This window comes from Cebus imitator, unplaced genomic scaffold, assembly GCF_001604975.1.
Source record: "Cebus imitator isolate Cc_AM_T3 unplaced genomic scaffold, Cebus_imitator-1.0 Scaffold356, whole genome shotgun sequence".
NCBI classification, from domain to species: Eukaryota; Metazoa; Chordata; class Mammalia; order Primates; family Cebidae; genus Cebus; species Cebus imitator.
In genome coordinates, this window is record NW_016107671.1 from 1,302,263 (window position 1) to 1,320,771 (window position 18,509).

Genomic DNA, 18,509 nt, shown 5'->3' on the forward strand with positions numbered 1-18,509 from the left:
ACGAGGTCAAGAGATCGAGACCATCCTGGTCAACATGGTGAAACCCCGTCTCTACTAAAAATACAAAAAATTAGCTGGGCATGGTGGTGCGTGCCTGTAATCCCAGCTACTCAGGAGGCTGAGGCAGGAGAATTGCCTGAACCCAGGAGGCGGAGGTTGCGGTGAGCCGAGATCGCGCCATTGCACTCCAGCCTGGGTAACATGAGTGAAACTCCGTCTCAAAAAAAAAAAAAAGAAAAGAAAAAGTTTGAAGTACTGTCAAAATTACCCAAATGTGACAGACACAAGAAGTGAGCACATGCTGTTGGAAAAATGATGCTGACAGGTTTGCTCTATGCAGGGTTGACAAAGACCTTCAATTTGTAAAAAACACAGCATCTGTGAAGCACAATAAAGCACAGCACAACAGAATGAGTTATATGGCACTACATTCCTTGCCATCTCTCAGTCTTTTTTTTTTTTTTTTTTTCTGAGACAGAGTCTTGCTCTGTTACCCAGGCTGGAGTGCAGTGATGCGATCTCGGCTCACTGCAGCCTCTGCCTCCCGGGTTCCAGTATTCTCCTGCCTCAGTCTCCCAAGTAGCTGGGTTTACAGGCGACCGCTACCACACCCAGCTAATTTTTGTATTTTTAGTAGAGATGGGGTTTCACCATGTTGGCTGGGCTGGTCTCGAACTCCTGACCTCAAGTGATCCACCTGCCTCAGCTTCCCAGAGTGCTGAGATTACAGGTGTGAGCCACTGTGCTCAGCCACATTTTTTATTCTTTAACCAGACTTTACTTCAGCCTGTTCTAAATTAATACTTTATCCCTGTCTCTCCCATTGTAACTCTTCTTTTTTTGAATTTTGTTCTATAACTAGCTTAGTACTGTCTTTCTTTTTCTTTGACTTATATAGGCAAGAAATTATAGGGGAAGTCTCTCTGGGCCAACTGCTGAATATTCAAGCTGAAGATATACAGTCCCTGCTTACTGCTGTGGAGCAGCAGCTAAATGAAAACTTGACCTTGTTACAAAGAGAAAAACTATTTACCTTTTCTTTTGATATGCCATGGTCTGAAGAACTTAAGGTCTTTTCTGAAGAAATGCTTGTACCTTTGTCAGAACCTGTAAAGATCACCAAAGGGAAGAAAAGAAAGAAACGTTTTAAAGCAAGGAGCAGAAAATTTAGTATGTATGGGGTGATATATGGGGCATGTTTGGGGCCAACCTTAGGACCCCAAAAGGCAGGGTGAATAGGTCCAAGGTATATGAAAGGATACTATTGAGAATGGAGTTCAGTGGGAGAATCTTATTCATAAAAAGTGACCTTCCTGAGAAAGATCAACCCCACAGCAAATACCAAGGTCTTATTTCTTTAGAATATGGAGGGTGGGATGAAACAGCAAGCATTTCCACATCATAAAGCCTCAGTCCCCCTTCTTTTTAATCTCTTATGGTAGTTCACCAAATTAGACTTTACAAAGGATCTTACTCAAGACCTCTGTGTTTCTCTTAATTGTTTTCCCCCCAATATCTCTGCAGTTAAAAGGGACCTGAGAGTTGCCAGGAAGCAAAAAAAGACAAAGTTGGAAAAGTCTAGTTCTGTGTTGATGCCTTCAGAAGATGCAAGTGAACAAAGAAAGGCCAGGAAATCAGAGCAATTTGAAACCCAGGATGTTGCCTTAGAGCCAGAGCTACCACTGAGTACTTTAAGTGCAGTCCAATCCCAGGATGATGCTGAAACAGAGGAGGAGGTCATTTTGCAAGCTATAGAAGCCATGGAGGCCACAGCTGCCATGGAAGCCATAGATCAAGGTAGCATGAAAGATGATGGAGATGTGGTCTCTAAGCTGGAAAGAAAAGAACGCATTAAAAGGCTTTGGAAAAAGGCAATGAGAAAAGGCCTCAGAATAGCAGATGTGCAGAGGAAAGAGAAACCAGATTTGAAGGATATTTCAGAGGTGACTACAGAAGAACCTAAGGAAGAAGTCATAAAAATTGATGAGCAAGAAGGTGAAAGGAAGAAACACGAAAGGAAGAAGAGCAGGGGTGTGGCTGGGATCCCTGGACATGCGGGTAGACTAGACACCAGATCTTGGAGGGATGACATTTGCTCTCTTGTCACTTCAAGGATAGCAAGGTCTCAACCAGGAATGTTAAGGGATCTGGGCAAAGAATTGGTAGACCTGGCTGGGGTGATACTTGCTGACCGACAGCCCAGCTGGAATCTCTTCCAAGAGATATGCCCCCTTTTAAAGGACTCAAGCTCAGTCTCATTAGAATTAGATGACAGAGTAGTGGAGGAAACACCCACCATAACAAAAAAAGTCATTAAAGGGGCTGTCAAGGACAAAAGGACAGCAATATTGACAGAACAAGAAGATAAAAAAGAGTTAAAGGAAGATGAGGAATTTTCTCAAGAAGGAAAGAAAGCTATTTTCCCAGCAGACCGCCTAGTCTCAGAGAAAAGGAAATTTAAAAGAAAAATGAGGAAATGGGCCCAGCAAGAAGGGAAAATAGCTCAGGAAGAAAGGAAACTCACAAGGCCAGAGGAAAAAATGCAGAGAAAGGAGAAACCAACCAAAGACAAAAAGAAACTGACCCATCCAGAAGAAAAAATGGCTCGGGAAGAAGAAATACTTGCTTCCCCACAAAGGGAATCAGTCATGGAAGATCAGACATTAGTCCTAGAAGAAAAAATAGCAACCGGAAAAAGGGGAAAAGTACTAGGGAAAGGAAGGGAAGTGATCAGGGAAAAGAGGAAACTAACCCTTAAAAAGGAAAGGTTGGAATGGGAAAAGACACAGGTCCAGGAGGAAATCATGAGGGCCCAGGAAGAGGAGGAGCTGGCTGGGGAAGAGGAGGAGCTGGCTGGAGAAGAGGAGGAGCTGGCTGGGGAAGAGGAGCAGCTGGCTGGGGAACAGGAGCAGCTGGCTGGGGAAGAGGAGGAGCTGGCTGCAGGAGAAGAAGAGCTGGCTGGGGGAGAAGAGGAGCTGGCCTGGGAAGAGAAGGGACTAGCCTGGGAAGAGGAGGACGTGGCTGAGGAAAAGGAAGCACTAATCCTAGACACAGAGAAACAAGTTGGAGAAATGAAGAAACACATCTGGAGAAAGGAGAAACATGTGGAAGAAGAGGAGGAAGAGGCCTGGGAACTAGGGAAAATGGTTCAGGATCATTTGTCTAGAGAAGAGGAAGGACTGTCTGGGAAAAAGAGAGAACAGACATTAGAAAGGGAGAGCTTGGCAGAGCAAGAGAGTAAATTAATCCAAAAAGAGAAATGGTTTGGCAAAGAGGCTCTTTATGGGAAACAGGAGGAACAAGACCAGACAGAGAGGCAAGCTCAAAGAGAGGAGAAAGAGGCCAAGGAGAGCAAACAGTCAGCCTGGGAAAGAAAGAAACTGTACCTAGAAGATGATGAAAAGTTTGGAGAACTGGAGGAATTGTCACAAGAGAAAGAGAAATTAGCTCAAAAAATGGAGCAGGAAGCTGAAAAAAGGAAATGGGCCAGAGAAAAAATGAAACCGGTCTCAGAAGAGAAAACAATTACAGAGGAAATCGAGAAAGGGTCTCCAAAAGAAGAGAAGCAGACTATAGGAAAAGAAAAAAAAGCTAAGAAAAAGAAGAAACAAATTGGGAAAGATGAGAAAGCAATTGAGGAAAAAGAACAAAGGACCCAGGAAAAACTAGCCTTACAAAAGGAGAAACTGGCCCAGGAAGAGAGAATATGGAGTCAGAAAGACAAGAAATGGTCCCAGAAAGAGGAGAAAGAGGTTGAGCCAAAAAAACGAGTCCAGAAAAAAGAGAAATTGGCCCTAGAAGAGGAGGAACAGGCTGGTCAAATGGAGGAACGGTTCCAGGAAAAAGAGGAAGAGGCCAAGGGAAAAAAGAAAAGGGCACTGGCAAAGAGAGTGGCCCCAGAACACCGTGAAGTGGCCAAGAAAGAGAGTCATATTGCTGAAAAAGAAAAGGCAATGGCCAGGGAAAGAAGTGGCATAACTAAGAAAAAGAAAAAAATAACCCAAGAAGAGAAAGAAATAATAAAAGAAGAGGGTAAATTGGCCCAGGAAGACAGGCAACTGGCCTATGACATTACAACCAAGGAGAGGGATGTTGCCAAGAAAAAAAAGAAAACCAAAGAGGAAAGAAAACAGGCAATGAGAAAACTGGATATGGAAAAAGGGATTGGTTCTGAAGAGAAAGAGGCTCACTCCAGGGAAGAAAATATAAGAATGAAAGAGAATCACCTGTTTGGGATCCTGGCAGGAATAGTTAGAGAACTGATTACAATTCCTTCAGAAGAAAGAGAAATAACTGAGGAAGAGATATCATCCATTATAGAAAAAAGTGAAATTGATGGCCGCAGGTGGGAATTTTTTAAGAAACAGGAGGAAATAATTGAAGAAGGGAAGGAGCAGGCTCAGAGAGATAGGAAACTAGAAGATAGACTGGCCACCAAAGAGAGAACGCTAACTGGTAAAGAGGGCTCAGAGGAGGACCGAAAGTTCTTAGAGGAGGTCCAGGAAAAGATAATATTCAATAAAATTCAGGTACAGACTATGTTAAAGGAGTTTCAGAAGACAAATTTGTTAGAAAAAAGGCAGATACAGGAGCTTCTGAAGAGAATTAAGGAGCATGAACTGGAGAAGACTCAGATGAAGTGGTTATTAGATAATCTCAGAGGTGTACTATTTGAGGACTTACATAAGAGCTTGACTGAGAAGGAAACAGAGGAAGGTCTAATTACGAAGGGGAAAGAGGAGGAGATTCTGCCCAAGAAAGAGAAAAGGAAATATCTGATTAAGAAGAAGACAGTAAGTACAAGTGAAGAGGAACTGGAGGATAACTTGGCTAAGAAGCTAAAGGAAAAGGGTTTGACTCAAACAAGGAAAATGGAAAAGAGTTTGACAGAGAGGCTGAGTAAGAAAAAAGAGGGTCCACTAGAGGATGAGGAGAGCCTTAGTGAAGAGGAGTGGGGGCGCTGGAGTGAGGAGGAGGAAGAGGTGAGCCTGAGTGAGGAGGAGGAGGAGAGCCTGAGTGAGGAGGAGGACAGCCTAAGTGAGGAGGAGGAGAGCCTGAGTGACGAGGAGGAGGAGAGCCTGAGTGAAGAGGAGGAGAAGAGCCTGAGTGAAGAGGAGGAGGAAGAGAAAATGGAGGAAAAAGAGGAGGAGGAGGATGAAAGGCAGAAGGATGTGGAAAGCCTGAGTAAAGAGAAGGAAAAGGAGAGCAGACTTATGGAGGGAATGTTCTCAGAAGAGGAGAGAGTATTGAAAACAAAGCTCTCAAAGGAAGAAGTGAGATTATCCAAGCTGGTGATAGAAGGTGAGGATCTTGCTGAGAAACGGGAGGGTACAGCTAAAGGAGAAAGGCATTTTAAGAAAGAGGGCTTGCTTGATGTAAGGAGAGACTCCAGACTTATGGACAAGGCTATACGGCCAACAGTTCTGAAGAGCCCCTCCAAAATACCATTCCAGGTAACCCTGGAGGGAAAAGAGAGAATGCCCCTGAAAGTGTCAGAGGATCACTGGGATTTGGAAGACAGACAGGGCAGTCAGATTCTTGGAATATACCCCATGACAAGTTCATTGGGAAGACAAGAGAATGAACTCCTGAGGAAAGCCAGGGGTATGTTTTTACAAGCCATGGAAACAGGCTTAGAGACCCAAGTCCCAGAAGGTCGCCGTAGGCTGGAGTTTCAATTGTCTGATACTTTCATGGAACCACAGAAACCTAAACACAGACCCAAAAGTGAAAGGTGGAAGTGGTTCTTGGGGTATCAGGATTCTCTGATGGGGGAAACTGAGGGCCAGGCTCCAACTCCAGCCTCATCCCCAGCCTTTACACCTGAAATGCCAGGTAGGAGATATCGAAGGCCAGCTTTCTCAGAAGCAAGCTTCTCAGATGAGGATTGGATTAACAATGCCTTAAAAAGGCTGGAAGCAGGAAAGCAACTTTCCAGGGAGAGTTTTCATAGACTGAGTCAGATCCTCAGAGACTTTACTTCAAAGAAATACTTGAAATGGATGCGTCTTTCTAATCTTAAGGCCATTGCTAAACATCTCAGGCAGAACCTAGCGTTAAGTCACGCTGATATATTACAACCCTGTAAGGACGTTTTGAGTCCAGTGCACTTAAAAGAGATCCCTCCAATAAGAAGAAAAGAAACAGAGAAGTGGTTGGAGCCATTCTCTATCCCTGAACCAGTGCTACCATCAGCCATCAAGAGGACTCAGACCCCACAGGCTCTCAGCTGGCATCTCTTAGCTGAGTCTTACAGAAAGAAGCAGGCACAACAGTTATACACTGCTCTCAAGGAGATAAAGCACCTTAATCCAGTCAGAAGGGATGTTCCTACAGCTGTTTGTCCCTCTATGGATAAGAAATCTCTAGCCTTGATATTAGAGAAGGACTTCCCAGCCTTGAGGAGGAGGAGTGAGATCTCCAAATTTCCAACAACAAAGAAGGAAGCACTGCCCATGCCTGCTCCGGCAATACCATCAACTACCAAGAGAATTCAGGACCCCAAAGCTATAAACTGGCATCTTTTGGGAGAGCCTTACAGGAGCGCACGGGTACAACGGTTATCCGATTCCCTCAAAGAGATGGAGAGGCGACATGTCTCTGCCACAAGAGACATTTTCACAGATGCCCATGCCTCTGTGGACAAACAAACTCTAGCATTGATGTTTCAGAAGGATCTCAGGGCTTTTAAGGGTAAAGGCAGGCCCCCTAAATTGCCCAAGTTGGAGAAGGCAAAACCCATCTCTAAAAAGAAGGAAGGGAGGCCTTTGTGGGAGACATTCGTGGCACTGTACCATGTTTTGCGGATGCTGCAGCAGCGATATGGAAAAGACAGCGCTGCTTGGATGGAACAGTTCAACCAGATCATGGAGCTGTACCAACTTAAGTCCCCCCGAATCCAGAGGCTTCTGCTAGAGTTAGTGCAGGGGGAGGAACTTCAACCCCAAGAGACCATCTACCAAAATGCCCTGGAGACCAAGGAGCTGGCAGAGGGTGAGCGGTTGTTCTACCACCTGTTTTGTGGTCATTCCCATGGCCCTGCAGGTCCCCTCAAGTTCCAGAATGTGGTACCCCTCCCTGGGCAGAACAGAGTCCATGCTATCCAGTCTGAGGGCATTGCCCAGTATGGCTTCCTACAGCTTGCCTGGAAAAGCCTACCACAAGTCGATCCTCGTCGTATTGAGAGGCTGCCCAGTATTCCTACTCCTACCCTCTGATTAGGCTTAATATTAGAACTTTGGAATCCTATGGGAAAAGGAGCTACCTGGGCCACAGATTTTAAGCGTCCTTACTTGTTCCCTGCTTTGAGGTGGGGCTAGATGAAGACCTGCCTTCATTCAGCTCCGGAAACCTGCTACTGAATAAAGTGACATTTCTCCATTGTAACAAATATTCTAGCTTCTCTTCCTCTTCAAGCCTAGAATCCTTTGGAAAGTGGCCAGAGAAAACAGATGCCCTTTGTCCTAAGGGGGACAATTTTTTCAGTCAGTGCAGTATATCCTTTGGAGGGCAAGGGCCAGTATCTGATCACCTTTTCAGAGAAAAGTCTGTCCCAGCACTCTCTCTCTTTGGCTACTATTTCCTTTCCTTAGAAGGTCTTGGAGGGATAGCTAGGCACGGTGGCTCACGCCTATGCAATCCCACCGCTTTGGGATACTGAGACAGGCAGATCACCTGAGGTCAGGAGTTCGAGAAATATTTTTATCCAGAATATTAAAATGTTCTCTTTAACTCAATATGGAAAAAAACCCTCAATTCAGTGGGAAAATGGACAAGAGCCTTGGATTGGCAATCCACAAAATGAAAAATTCATATATAATAAATATGAAAAGGTGTCCAACCTCACTACTGGTAATCAGAGAAAAGCAAATTAAAACTATAATGAGGTGGATACTACTACCACATTCACCAGAATGGCTAAAAATAAAAAGACAACAAAAATGCAAATGTTGGCAAGTCTGTAGAACAACACTCTACATTTCTAGTTTGAATATAAATTGGCACAAACACTTTGGAAAACAGTCTGACATTATCAAACTAAAACTGAAAATATGCAAAACCTAATGAGCCATAATTACACTCCTAAGGTATATAACGGACAGAAATACATAGCACCAGGAGATACATATATAAGAATGTTCACAGCAGCATTACTATAACAAATAGAAATAGAAACAATTCAATTTCCATCCATAGAATGGATAAATTATAGTAATGCAATAGAAAACTTATCAGAAATAAAAATAAACAAACTAATGAGCAATGGAGTCAAGCATAAAATATAGATAGATCATGATTCCATTTAAATTAAGTTTAAACTATTATCATTAGGAATGCAATTTTGATTATAAAACTTTCATGAAGAATAAGGAGAGTGATTACCATAATGTCAGGATATGACTTACGCTGTATTTAGGACAGCGGGTAGGGGCAGTGATTGCATCAGTGAAGGGCTTCCAGGGTGCCAGCAATGTTTCTTAAACAGGGAGCTGGTTACATGGACATTTACTCGATAATAGTTTATTAAACTATATATTTGTGTTTTATGCATTTTTTTGGTATGGCTGTTATATTTCACCATACAAATGGTAAAAGAAAAAGCTGAAGGATAGGCTGGAGTTGAGCTAGCAGGAAGGCAGCAACTTTTATAACAAAATGGGGGTACGTGGGAGAGTTTTTAAAGTACAATCTCATTTTTTGAGACCAGAGTAAAGAAGATATGGAGAGGGCTATGGAACACAACTTTAAAACTTTGCAAAAGTATTTTACTTTGTGTCCATGAAAATCTTTTATTTTCCTCTGAGAAATTGACTTTTCGTGAAAGACAGTGTAAACTATATAAGGAATTTTTTTAGTTTTATGTCCTAATTTGTTTCTCCTGTGAAGGTCAGATTCAAATTTGAAGATTAATTCTTAATGAACTTATATCTGTATATTCTAATTGCAAATTTCTTCTAATTACTTATGTTTTCCTGACTAATTTTTACTTATTTAGGGTTTTCCATCTTATTCTTGAGATTATTTTGATCTACTTTACCTGCCTTATGGAATAAGATAATAAAATAAATACATCATTTAAAAAAAAAAAAAAGACTGTGTCTATAGAAAAGGGCTGTTTAAAGGGTTCACATCTTGTTCTCAGCAAACTAATGGTAAAATCTCCCTGGGACTCCTGTGTATCATTTAGCAAGGAGCAAACCATGTCTCCCAATTCACACCACAGTCGATCTCCACACAGCAATGTTCTGTAAGTTTTGTAATGCTTACATGTGATTTCTGAGATTATCTGAATTCCCAAGATCTCACTTATACTTTCAGCAGGCTGCAGCCACTGGCATATTTTTTCTTCTCCCTTTTCCTTCTGATCAGGAGTAGTCAGGAGAGAGTAGTGGTATTGGAGTAGAATTCCAGAATCCCAGAATATCAAAGATGGAAGTGACCCTAGATATGATAGAATCAAATTCTCTCATTTTGCAGAGGCAAAAATGAGGTCCAGAGTAGGGAAAGCATCTCACCCAAGGTCTCACAAGTTCTCAGCAGAACTAAGATGAAACACAGATTCTCTCTGGCTTCTGAAAGGTTAAAAATCAGTGGCAAGAGCTGAAAAACACTCAGTTCCTAATAATGAGCCATATTTGCTCATTTTGCATTATAGACTTAGGTTTTCTGTGTTCTATTCACCAAAGAACAAGAGGTTTCCAGACTAACCAGTGATTCATGAAAGATAATTTAAATGCATCTATTTTTATATTTCTTTTACAACCTTATAATTCACTTGCAAAAGATAACCATGTCTTGCTAATCATTTTTAACTAGGAACTTAGCCTATACAAATGATGAAATCCTTTTTTTTGTTTTTTGTATATAAGTGGTCAATATTATCATCCAAGATTTTCAAAACAACTACTTGGTTCTATATTAAGGAATTGTGATAAAATCCTAATGCAGCTTTTTAACTCAACAAAGTATTAGAAGTTGAGAATAAGTTACCAATTTGCTGAAGTTGGGTTTTCTGGTTCGCAGCCCAATGTAGCTGGTGTTGTCAAAATGTTGTTTTAAATCTCTAAGGAGCTGGTTATCTAAGGGGGCTGAAGAAGACTTCTTTGCCTCTCAGGTGGTGGGGATAGGGGTTAGAAAGCAGCTGCTAGAGAGAAGCTGCCAATTTGGTTCTATAATAATTCTCAGCCATCAGTAAACAGGACAGTGGTTCTCAAATTCTGGCTTCACCAGAATCACCAGGAAGGCTTATCAAAACACAGATTTCTGGGTCTCACCTCCAGAGCTTCTGATTTGGTATATCTGGGGTGGGACCTGAGTATGTGCATTTTGAACAAGGTCTCAGGTGATGAGGTTGCTGCTGCTTGGGACCACATTCTGAGAACCACTTATGATAGGATAGAAATAATTCAGCTTCTCCAAGAGGATCTTGGGAGCTTTTCCTGATACTGAGGCGCAACAGGTATTTCTGTGGATCTTTATTAAAGAAAAAGGCACTCTGTGCTGTGATAGATATGTCAAAAAACCTTCCTGGAGCTGGCTGTCCTCCCTATATATCACAATCCCTGGTAGGCCAGTTTCACTGAACTCTTGGGCACCTATACCTAAATCACTCAGGGTGCTTGGGGTGATCTTTCCAATGTGAGAAAGATGAAGTGAATAAACTTTTTGCATCTTACTCAAGTTCAAAATCTGTTTGTATATTTAAGAACTGAAAACTGAATGACCAGAACTCTCAATCTTTAAGTCTCTTAATTATTGAGGTTTCTTCTTTTATACTTTTGCCCTAGGAAGTGGGATGGATTTCTTTGTTATAGATTAATTGGGTTACATCAATTACAGGATGATATAATTCGACATGTGAGTGTGTTTGGATCTATGTAATTATTTTTGTTGTCACAGAGTTCTCTTTCATTACTTCTGGCTCCCAAACCTTATTGGTACAGTTTCATATTCCAAGGGGAACATACTATTCAGAATGGCCTCTGCAGAGATCAGGTAAAATAAGTACAACTATGCCATGGTAGAATAGAAAGCTAAGAGGTAGAAGCAGAGTAGAAATTTCAATTGAATTTTTGAAATGGAATTTTTTGGTAAAGGCAAATTCTTGTCATGATTAGACTTAATGGCTCCATAAAAGTGGACAACCATGTAGGCTGCTGGCAGGCTTAGGTGCCTTTATAGATGCCCTAATTACTGCACTTCTCCATCCACACATGCTTAATGGTGTATGCTATGATCAAGGTGAAATTCTGCTATTATAATAGACTGAGACAATTTTGTATTACATAAAATGTTTAGGCTTCTCACATATATTGAAGTACAAACTATGAAGTAGATGAATGTTTCTCTTAATGCACTTCTATCTTTCTTCTCAGTAATCTTCCTTTTCCTGGAATTCTCTGCCATATCCTCAACCATGTGTCCCATTCCCATATGGCTTACTTCCAGCTTCCTACTTCTTAATCTCTGTTAAGGTACCTCAAATCAATGAAAATCATGCATTTATCATATAGCTCCACAATTGCACTTCTAGACTTCTACCCAAAATAAATGAAAATGTACATCTACACGAAGACTAGTAATGTACATCTACACAAATGAACATTGAAGCATTTTTTTGGAAAAACAAATAAGAAATAACCCAAATGTCTATCTGTTATATTAGAAAGTGGGTCAATAAAATGCGGCTTACCCAGGCAATGGAATACTACACAGCAATAAAAAATACTTATTACAACATGGATGAATCTTAAACGTACACAATGAAAGACTCCAGATATACTGTATGATTCCTTAATATGAAATTTCCAGAAAAAACAAAACTGTAAATTATGGACAACACACAAATTGTTGCCTGGGTCTGAAGGTTGGGGCAAGGATGGCTGCTAAGCAGCACACGGAATATTTAGGAAAGATGGAAATATTCCAGACTATGTGGTGTGATGACAGATGCGTGATTGTATATATTTATGAAAACTCAACCTGTACACTTAGAATTGGTGAATTTATGGTATATAAATTATGCCTCAATGAAGCTAAAAAATGGGGAGAAAAGAAATAAGCCCAGGGCCAGATGCCATTAAGAGATAGGGATGAGCGGGACATTTTCTAGAAAGTCTCACCTGTGCACAGGACGGAACTGGCTCTGCCTAGTGCTGCTGAACCAGTGGGCATCAGGCCACCTTGCAATCTCCACAGCCTCTGTCAGGACTAGGGCTCTTGCTTTTGGGAGGTACTGAGGTGAGTAAGATTTAGCACCTTTCCTCAAAGAGCTTAATGAAAGGGATAAAGCAAGGACACCAATAATCGGGAAATCTGAATTTCTCTGGCTCCGACACACACTTGCTCACACATAATGTTTAGCTTCCTGCAAAGCCCTTACCTCAAGCTCTTCTGGAAACCCCTAACAATGAGGGTCCTGCCAGTATGTTCCCACTGGCATTGTTGCTGTTACACTGGGTGCCCCACACTCTGCCCTGCAGTCTCTATGTTACTCTGCCAAGATTTATAGTCTTTTGCACCGTTCCACCAAGCACAGCAGTCCCTTTCTAGTGATCATGACTGGTTTGCTGAGCATTGCCACTATGACAAGGTATGATAAGCCTGCAAATAAAAAATAAGTTATCATTAATCTGCCATGGTGGCATGCATCTGTAGTCCCAGCTACTTGGGAGGCTGAGGCCGGAGGCTTGCCTGGGCCCAGGAGTTCAAGGCTGCAGTGAATGATGATCACACCATTGCATTCCAGCCTGGGTAACAACAGCAAGATCCTATGTTTAAAAATAATTTAAAAACAAAGAAAGAAAGAAAAAAGAAGGCCAGGTGCAGTGGCTAATACCTGTAATCCCAGCATGTTGGGAAGCTGAGGTGGGCAGACCACTTGAGATCAGGAGTTCAAAACCAGCCTGGTCAACATGACAAAACCCTGTTTCTAATAAAAATACAAAAAATTAGCTGGGCATGGTGGCAGGTGCCTGTAGTCCCAGCTACTCAGGAAGCTGAGGCACGAGAATCACTTGTACTCGGGAGGCAGAGTTTGCAGTGAGCTGAGATCCATCCATTGCACTCCAGCCTGGGCAACAGAGTGAGACTCTGTCTCAAAACAAACAACAACAACAACAACAAAAAAAAANCTCACCGCAACCTCCGCCTCCTGGGTTCAAGCAATTCTCCTGCCTCAGCCTCCTGAGTAGCTGGGACTACAGGCACGCGCCACCATGCCCAGCTAATTTTTTTGTAGTTTTAGTAGAGACGGGGTTTTACCATGTTGACCAGGATGGTCTCGATCTCTTGACCTCGTGATCCACCCGCCTCGGCCTCCCAAAGTGCTGGGATTACAGGCTTGAGCCACCGTGCCCAGCCTGAAGCTTAATTCTTAATGAACTTATTTCTGTATATTCTAATTGCAAGTTTCTCCTAGTCTTAATCGTCTATGTTTTCCTAATTTTTATCTATTTAGGGTTTTCCATCTTATTGTTGAGAGTATTATGGTCTACTTTACCTGCCTTACAGAATAAGATAATAAAATAAATACATCATTTAAAACTCACAGAGGACTTCATAATTTCTTCTGAAATATTTTTGCAAAGTCCTATAATAATAAAAAGACAACCCAAAGAAGTTGAGCAAAGGGTTTCAGTAGGCATTTCACAGAAGAGGAATGGCCAATGAACATGTTTTTAAAATCTCAACCTTATTAGTAATCAGAGAGATGCAAATTAAAACCAAAATGAGATTCTACTGTATATATCTGCATATACATCTACCAGAATCAGCTGAACTTAAAATTCTGATCATTTCAAATGAGCAATGAGTATTATTTGAAAAATCCTGTTTGGAAAATATTGCACATTGTCTAGTAAAGTTGAGGATATTTGCATGGAATATTTACTCTGTGTTCAGTAATATCATATTCTTAATATATATCCTAGAACAGAACTTAGCAAACTATGGCCTACAGGCTAAATCCTGCCTCTGCATAAAGATTTACTAGAACACATGCATTCTTTTACATATTGTCTATGGCCATGATTTCATGCTACAATGGCAGAGTTGAGTAGTTGTGACAGAGGCTGTATGACCCACAAAGCCTAAAATATTTCCTATATGTCCCTCTACAGAAGAAAGTGCCATGACCCTTGCCCTAGAATAGCCTCTGCATGTCCATCTGTGAGCTTGTACGAGAATATTCAGAGCAATACTATAATTTCAAACTTTGAAGCATCTCGCATTTGTATCAATTGAGAATGGATTTTAAAAACTGTAATATAGTCAAGCAATGGAATACTGTACAATGAAAATGAATCGATTATAGCTACAGTGCTTAATCTCAGGAACAAAATGTTGACCAAAAAAAAGCACGTTACAGAATAGTATACAAAATAGTTATATAAAACTCAAAAACATCCATAAGCAACATAGTTTTAGAGTAGGCAGTTGAAACTATAAAGAAAAGCAAGAGAATTATAAAACTCGAGATAATTGTTACATCTGAAGGAAAAGGGGATAGAAATGGGAACCGATATCTAGGAGTCTTCAAAGTTAGTAGTTAATATTTTCTTTCTTAAAAAGTAGTCAGTACACAGGTTTTTTGCTGTATTGAAAATTTAAGAAACATTTCATAAATATTTTGTATCTACTCAATATTTAATAGAAACTATCTTTGAAACATATGAATTGAATTAAAAAAGCAGGTGAAGGTTAAATTCTTTTAGTAGGACAAAATGAACTAGACTCAATTTCCTCCAATGGACTGGCATCTCTAAGGCAAATACTCGAATAACATTGTAAAATATTTCTGTTGACTGAAAAACTGGGCTTGAATAACCAATGATTTCACTCTACCTGATTCCTCCCTCATCAAGACTCTTGTCATTTCTTTTTTAACAATGTCTTTCTTTCCCATGATCTGATATGGAAATTATAATGGGCTTAGAAACTTAGAAGCCATCTTGCATATAGCAAAAGATAAGACATTGGTCAGACTCTGGCTGTGGAATTGAGACCCATTTCCATGGTTGTCAGGGAAGCATGGCCATCCTAGGAAGGGCTAGAGAAAGCTACAGTCAGAGTGGTCTCTCTACAGTTCTGCAAAGCTCGAAATATTTTTTTATATTTTAAAATTAAAATTTAAATACATGAGTAATGTTACCTTGTTGAGAGAGAGAGAAAGAGAAAAATGACCCATAGTACGTAAGTTCCCTTTGACATTTACTTCGCCCCCTTTACCCTAAATCCTCCCTTCTCTCCCTAAAGGTTACCATTAACAGGAGTTTGGTGCCTATCACTCTACAAAATATGTACTTTTTGCTGTTGTTGTTTTGTTTTGAGACGGAGTCTTGGTCTGTCAGCAGGCTGGAGAGCAGTAGCACGATCTCAGCTCACTGCAATCTCTGCCTCCCAGGTTCAAGAAATTCTCCTGCCTCAGCCACCTGAGTAGCTGGGATTACAGGCGTGTACCACCACACCCAGCTAATTTTTGTATTTTTAGTAGAGACAGGGTTTCACCATGTTGGCCAGGATGGTCTCGATCTCCTGACCTCATGATCCACCTGCCTCGGCCTTCCAAAGTGCTGGGATTACAGGTGTGAGCCACTGCACCTGGCCAAAAATATATACTATTTTTATACTAATTATATCACATAGTCTTCTAACAAACCCTTCTCAGTTCCTGCAGTCTAGGTTTCTAATGGTTTTTATTTTTAAGTGATAGCTTCCTTTGTCTTGTAAACACTCATCATAACTATTCAGAAGCCTGATCATACACAAGGTTCATTCACTCAAGAATTCTTTTCACCAAATTTGCTATTCCAGTCACATTACCGGGAAGAGATCAATGTATTTGATATACGTCTTGAAAGACCAAGCTTTATTAATTTTTTCCCCTCCAAAGGAGTGGTGAAATTATAACTATCTTCTCTGTGCTAGAAGTTCACAAGTTTGTGATTATTCAAAAACCATAAAAGCCCAAGAGGTCTCGAAGTTAGTAAAGATAAGTTCAGGTTTACCAACAAACTCTACAGGCTTAAGTTACTTTCTCTCCACCAGTCAAGATTTTCTTGTTAGAAAATGAGGACAAGTGTTTGATCTAGAATTTGGGAAATTTGACCAGGGTTGTACTGTGCTAAAATTCACCCTTTTTATGTATAACGTTATTTTATTGTTTTATTCGTTGATGGTCTCTCAACTTTACCCAGTAATAAGAGAAACTTTACCCTCTAATTAGAAAATAATGGATATCCACTTTTGGCCTACTGTGGCAGAGGAAGACTGTTACCCTAGGACTGGTTTTGAAATAATCTTTCTAAAAACAAAGAAAAAAAACTATATTAATTTTGCATTCTTCCCTATAACACATAAATTTGATCCAACAGAAAAATCATGTCTCAATTACTTGTCAGATAAATTATCGTTTCCAGATTATTACATTACTATTTAAGGAAGAAATAACTTGGCCATTGTATTTTCACTGTCATACACGATCACACACAGCTCATTTGCTAGTGGCGCCCTTACAGACACTAAAATACAAGAACAAGGAAAGCACCTTTATATAACACAAGTCACCAGTTACTCAATTATGGACACACACAAAAAGCAGATATCCATAAGCAAACCACAGCAGAGATCTGTGTAGAATCATCTTACTCTGTCAGACGATTCTACAGTTATAAAATCCCATTACCACGTAGCTTAAAGTATCAATCACCTCACACCCCACAGCAGGAAGAATCACACAGGCAGAAATACAACCATACACACCCGGCCACGTAAAGACTCCCAGTCCACCCAGCATCTCCCATTGTCACACACACGCACACTCCCCCTAAGGGGCTGGCAGGGCACACAGAGGGTCCTCTGCAAATCCGCGGTTCTGGCAGGTCCCCGCACCAACTCCGGCTTCTCCCCAGCACCTGCTTGGCCGGCTGGTCCCACCCTCTCTCCTGCTCTGGTAGACCCTGGGACAACTCAGAGCTCGCTCTCGCAGGCCCTGAGCGACCGACGCCTGCGCACTGAGCGCGGGCGGGCACTCCTAGAAATCTCCCGGGCGCCGCAACCAGGACCAGCCGGTTCCACAGGCTGAGTCCACGAGCTTCCGAGGGGTGAGCGGTCTGAGCCTCCCCGTGCCGGCCGGCGCCTTCCCGGCGCTGGACTACATTTCCCAGAGTCACCGCGTCCGGAACGCGGCTTCATTTCCGTTGGTTTGCGAGATTTGGAGGTATCGCGTGGGGAGAGGGCCGCGTCTGTGGAGGAGCTTGGCTCGGCACCTGCTAGGCTGGCGAACCCGAAATAGGGCTTGGAACCCGAGTGCCGGATCTTGGACCCTGAACTGCACCTCTGTTGGGGTAGGAGTGTCCGGGATGCCAGAGCGGACTTGCGCGGAGAAAGCGTCTCTGGGGTTACACGTGTGGCCGTGTCTCGGGTTTTGTGTGCTGGCTGCAGCCTGCCTGGTATTGGTGCCTGCCTGTGCATACACGACTGGGTGAGTGTGGCTGTGGTTTTGTGTATGAGCAATTGTGTGAATGTGAGTTGTTTGTGACTCTGAGGGTGTTTGTGAATGTTTGCTTACCTGGCTGGGATGTGCTCATGTGACTGTGTATGTACCGCGTGTATAATTGAGGTTTGCCTGTGACTATAAAGTGTGTGACATTTGTGACAAGAGTGTTTGGATGTGCTTGTGTCACTTTGAGGTTGTGTATATACCTGATATCGTGTGACGGGTTTGCCAGTAAATGTAAGGTGTGTGACTGTGGCTGTGACACGGTGTTTGTGACCACGTGTTTCCCTGATCTGGTACTTGGTTGGGTGACTGTGTGTAACTGTCGGGTTGTGTGTTTTTATGACTGAGTAAAGAGACTAAACTTGGAGCTTTGAAAGGGTGTTTCTGGCGGTATGTGTCTCTGACAAGGTGCTTGGATGTAATTATATGCCTTGTACTTAATGGGATTTTGTTTGAGAGGAGGTGCTCTAACAGTGTAGCATAATTGGGTGATTGTGCCTTTAGTTGTGTGACTGTGGAAATGTGATTATGTGTGACTTTGGCCATTTGTATATTCTGCGACCTTATGGGTTGTCCAGTACGGAAGTAAATTTCATTTTGGTATTTCTGGGGTTGAGGTCTGTCTATGCATCATGAGTCTTATGTGGCTCTGTGCTCCTCTGAGGACTTAAGGACTTCTGTTTTTACCACAGTGGCTGCCCGTTCATACATGGCCTGTATTCCTTCATTTCTGTATCTATCCTTGGCCCACCTGTGAAATGTAGTTACCGGTTCACGGCTTCTTCCCTGTGTCCTCTCACCTTATAGCCTTAAGGGGACTGAATGCAAGGAAGTGGCAAGAAGTAAGGAAGCCAGACATTTGGACACCTGGGTAAAGAATAGGAGTTATTTGCAAGCCACAGACCTGGTTTTGAGATGAGAATTTTAGGGCTTAAAATACCTTCAAGACAGGCCACTGGCCGGGCGCGGTGGCTCAAGCCTGTAATCCCAGCACTTTGGGAGGCCGAGG

The 18,509-nt window shown here is 41.9% G+C and overlaps 1 protein-coding gene across 9 annotated transcripts in view; it reads left to right on the forward strand.

Annotated features, from left to right (window-relative positions):
- Positions 1-17,186: 17,186 nt before the first annotated feature.
- ZNF420 (zinc finger protein 420) overlaps positions 17,187-18,509 on the forward strand; it is a 32,349-nt gene continuing 31,026 nt past the window's right edge. For 3 of the 9 annotated variants that reach the window (XM_017506437.2, XM_017506434.2, XM_017506431.2), the window contains exon 1: positions 17,187-17,345. The gene's annotated coding sequence lies outside the window, so the exon portion shown is untranslated. The other 6 variants (XM_037730712.1, XM_017506433.2, XM_037730713.1 and 3 more) reach the window with 4 other exon arrangements.